The sequence below is a fragment of the Phasianus colchicus genome, chromosome 1, assembly GCF_987193195.1.
Source record: "Phasianus colchicus chromosome 1, bPhaCol1.hap1.1, whole genome shotgun sequence".
In the NCBI taxonomy this organism is placed as follows: domain Eukaryota; kingdom Metazoa; phylum Chordata; class Aves; order Galliformes; family Phasianidae; genus Phasianus; species Phasianus colchicus.
Window position 1 is genome coordinate 19,295,873 of NC_143436.1, and position 5,175 is coordinate 19,301,047.

At 39.3% G+C, this 5,175-nt stretch overlaps 1 pseudogene; it reads right to left on the minus strand.

The window, feature by feature from the left end:
- Positions 1–3,563: 3,563 nt before the first annotated feature.
- LOC149919431 (uncharacterized) lies at positions 3,564–4,425 on the minus strand (annotated as a pseudogene).
- Positions 4,426–5,175: the final 750 nt, after the last annotated feature.

Genomic DNA, 5,175 nt, shown 5'->3' on the forward strand with positions numbered 1-5,175 from the left:
CTGAAGTAAATTCTATACTGAAAACTAAAAATCTATTTCTTAAAGCTTAAAGCTGAAAATTCCTGAAGCATGTTCCTTAAATTAGATTGATTGCAGGCATTTTTAATAGCTCAAAAAGTCAAACTGAACATTTCAAACCATAAATTTGTACCAGGAGCAAATTTCCATTAATGTGATTTAATTAAGGCAATTTCTGACTGACCTAAAAACAACATATGTACATTTGCATTTCCCTTTACAAAACACTGTCATGGCATTATGGGCTAACAAGTTCTTCCTGCTCCACGTCAAGTCTTTGCCCATGTTTATCTATGTCTAATGTACAAGAAGTATGTCCAGGTTTTCAGTGGTGGGTAGTCTGTCAGGGAAACAAGAGCCAATATTTGATGAACAAAGATTTTTCTCTTCAGGGTTTTTGATACCTTTCTATCACCAGTGAGAGCAACTGAATTAAACAGTTTTGTAGAACTGCAACATTTTTAGGTGGAAGCACACATCAGTGGAAACAAATAGGACAGATCTTTCCAAATTCACTAAGGAGACCTTCAGCTGAATTATGTAGGTCTGAAAAATGTAGATACTAATTTCAGTGCTTCAGATTGTAAGCCAATCTTAGAAGAAGCAGAATCTTCATTCTGCTAGAAGTGTGTACGAATGGCATGCTAAAACTGAAAATTTTTACAATATTTTATAACATTATTTGAAGGCTGCAGAGCATCTCAGCTAGAGCACCATCACTTTGTCATTCTAGCAGTCATCTGCTTGTTTTGAGTATATCAGAAGTGCATTACTCTCTATCATAATTTTAAATGTTGAAAGATAGTCTGGAAACCAACCCCTCTACAGCCATAGGTTTCTCCAAAATTATAAAAATGTACATGGTTTATGAGGCCAAATTTCCACAAAAAGCAACTTTTTTAAAGCAACTAACAAAATACATAACATAAACAACAGTAAGAAAGCAAAGATTAAAAAATTGCTATTTTTACAGAATGCATATTTGCCCCATTCTGACACTATTCTGAAATTAAACAGTAACTACCATAAATGCAGCTTTTGCACACATTCTTTCCAAAATGCTTTTTTACCTACTGAATCTTATAAAATGAGAAATAGGGCAGCAGTTTCCAGTCTTATTGGAAAGAGTTTCTCATTTTCACTCTTCTCATGTATCAATGTTGACAAAAGGTATTAAATTAAACCACAGAGAACTCAAACTGCTGAAGACATAATGGTGTATCCAAGACATGGCAGGTTGATATGCACAGCAAATTTTATCTTGTTTAAAGGACATCTGGACAATACCAGGAGAACATTCTGCATTCCAGAAATGAACAGCTATGAGAGAATTTGGGCAGATTTATTTATTACTATATGTTCAGGTTGGCAGAAAAGGAGTTATTCATCAAACTGAGGGACTATCACTGTGTGACTGAGGCTTTAGAGGAATGCTGAAAATTTGAGATGGAAAGAAAGAAAAGATGAACAAATGATAAGGCTAAGCACATTAATCACCAGCAGATAAATTTTTTTCTGAATGTAAAGGCAGAAGCTGGACAGGTTGTGGACCTATTGAGGTATATTGCACGCTCTAAATTCCTTCAGACATTCCTGGTAACTGTCCAGCACCTGTAGTTTTATTAAGTCCTAGAATATAGAGAAGATACTTTATGTCTAGTGAGGTTTGTGGATAGCCCTATCACTTTTTCACTAACATTTTCTACAAACCTTCCACTGATAGCTGACTTGATGGCTTAATTAGTTTCCCTCTCCAAAACAGTACTAAAGCACAACTACTCATCATACAGATTTTAGTCAGAGTGTAGTTAGTTTTCTTGATTATAACTCATAAAATGTATGTTTTATATTTCTGATTAATGCAGTATTGGTAACATAGCAATGTTTTAGATATTGCTGATAAGTGTTTACACAGCCCCAAGTCTGTAAGTAAATCCAGCTGCATCTACACTCCTTACCTTCGTGGTTCAACATGTTTAAAAAGCAAGGGGCTTCAATACAAACTTCATGACCTAAATGGAAGGGCCCCCTGTATGTGCATGTTTAACTCTACTCTCTATGCAATAATTAATAAATCATATCCAACCACCTCAAATATTGTTAAGTCACTGTTAAATCACTACATTATCTATATATATTATATCAATAAATATATTTCTGCTTCTCTCTTACAAGTGAAGTGTACAGTAGTTATTTCCATCTGTTACAGGGAGGAAGACATGGAGTGATGGCATTTATCTTCCCAAGAAACCACTATGCATGATGAGCCTGGCTTTCCCAGAAATGGCTAAACATCTGCCTGCCAGTGGGAAGCAGTGAACAAATCTCTTATTTTGCTTTGCTTGGGTGTGTAGCTTATACTTTATCTATTAAACTGTCTTTATCTCTCTTTTAACGTTTACAGCTCTCTTTTCCATCCCACTGATGTAGATGAGTAAGCAGCTGTGTGGTGTTTAGGTTAATCCACAAAGTTAATCCACAACACTTATATTGTAAAGTTATCTGCAATAATCTACAAAGTAATCTTAAAATATCTACAATAAATATAATGAAAGTAAGAAGAAAAAAAATTGATTTAAGAAGGACAGCATGAGTTTGGCACAGATGCAAATGCTACTTTTGTTCTCAAGGAGAATATAATTTACTACATGCTATAGAGTGTGCAAGTGCAATAAAAAGTCATTTTAAATTTTACAGAGCTAAGAACTTTTTTCCAAAAACACTCTTCATAAGATTTTGATTTAGCTAGGTGCTTGAGCATGGAAGTGCCTAAAAGCTTGATATCAATATGATAATTATTTTACACTGTGAATCAATTTAGACTCAGACTTCCTATTCTCTTGGCATCTGCATGTACGCCATGCATTCTGTGTGTCATCATCACCTGAAGCTTTCTACAGAAATTAATTTTGATATTAACTGTCAAAACTGCAGCCACTGTGATTTTCCTGTTGTAGACCATGGTTTGTGAATATGTAATTTGGATTATGATGATTATAAATGAACATTACTATGAGTGAGCTGTACTTTTTTTCTGTGCAGTGAAAGCTGTCGTGATGAAATTAAAAATGCCCTTTGTACTAGAAAATGCATCTAATTAAACTAGTTGAGAGACAGGTAAAATTCAGTCTCAATATTACCAAACTGTCAGCACTTGGAACGTGAAACAGTTGCACAGATATTTCATCTTCTTACAAAGACAGCACTTTTGGAAATGATGACACATATTTTATGGTAGGCATAAAACAGCAATAGCATACAATTTTCTCCAAGGCAGCTTGCTTGCTTTCTATCTTCTCTTTCTGAGTAAGGTGTGTGACTTCCTGATCTGTTTAATTTGCAGATGCAAAGTTATACTCAACAGGTGTCTCCATAACTAACAATATCTACTCTAGCCTTGTTTGTTATATCTTTGTCCTTCTGGCAGTGATCAAGTTTTATTGGTTCGAGGTTCTACTGTTCACCCTAGGTGAAGCAACTTACCCATGATATAAGTCTTCTGATGTCAGTAGATTTCAGTTGGAGGAGCAAAATGTACAGTAATCTTAGAAAGCCTGTGGAAATCTGTAACACCAAAACTTTGGTATGTCACCTTTGTAGTTGGATAAATTTAACACAGAAATATAAATATTTAATTTGTGGCATGCTATTATCAGGCCTGTTAGCCTGACCTTGGTGCCAGGGAAGGTTATGGAGCAGGTTGTCTTGACGGAGACCATGCGGCATGTGCGGGACAACCAGGAGATCAGGCCTAGCCAACATGGGTTCACGAAGAGCAGGTCCTGCTTGATCAACTGATCTCCTGCTATGATCTAGTGGCCCATCTGGTAGACAAGGGAAAGGCTGTTGATGTAGTCTACCTAGACTTCAGCAAGGCCTTTGACACTGTCTCCCACAGTATTCTCCTGCAGAAGTTGACAGCCTGTGGCTTGGACGGGTACACTCTTGGCTGGATAAGGAACTGGCTGGAAGGCCGGGTCCAGAGAGTGGTAGTGAATGGAGCTAAATCCAGCTGGCAACCAGTCACGAGTGGTGTTCTCCAGGGGTCGGTGCTGGGGCCTATCCTCTTCAATATCTTTATTGATGACCTAGATGAGGGCATTGTGTGCACCCTCAGTAAGTTTGCAGAGGACACCAAGTTGGCTGGAAGTGTCGATCTGCCTGGGGGTCGCGAGGCCCTACAGAGGGATCTGGACAGGCCAGATAGTTGGGCTGAAGCCAATGGGATGAGGTTCAACAAGACCAATGCCGGGTCCTGCACTTTGGCCACGACAACTCCAGGCAACGCTACAGGCTTGGGGCAGAGTGGCTGGAAGACTGCACAGAAATGGACCTGGGGGTACTGACTGATGCTTGGCTGAATATGAGCCAGCAGTGCGCCCAGGTGGTCAGGAAGGCCAATGGCATCTTGGCTTGCATCAGGAACGGTGTTGCCAGCAGGAACAGGGAAGTGATTGTCCCCCTGTACTCAGCTCTCGTGAGGCCGCACCTCAAGTACTGTGTCCAGTTTTGGGCCCCTCACTACAAGAAAGACATTGAGGCCCTGGAGCAGGTTCAAAGAACAAAGATGGTGAGACAGCTGGATCACAGACCTTATTAGGAGCAGCTGAAGGAACTGGGATTATTCAGTCTGGAGAAGAGAAGGCACAGGGGAGACCTTATTGCTCTCTATAACTACCTGAAGGGAGGTTGTAGTGAGCTGCAAGTCAGCCTTTTCTCTCATGTAACTAGTGATAGGACCAGAGGGAATGGCTTCAAGCTGCACCAGGGGAGATTTAGGCTGGACGTTAGTAAATACTACTTTTCTGAAAGAGTGGTCAGGCACTGGAATGGGCTGCCCAGGGAGGTGGTGGAGTCGCTGACCCTGGAGGTGTTCAAGGAACGTTTGGATTTTGTGTTGAGGGACATGGTATAGTGAGTACTATTGATGATGGGTGGATGGTTGGACTGGATGATCTTGAAGGTCTTTTCCAATCTCAGTGATTCTGTGATTCTGTGATCAGTTGGCTTTTTGGAGGGGTGTATTTTTTTGTTTGTTTTGGGGTTTGAAGTTTGTTGGGTTCTTTTTTTTTGAAAGAAAGAAAATACTTAGACATCCTAACAGTAACTACACTGCAGGTTGAGAGACTTTAATGTACATGAATAGTAAAGGCTCTT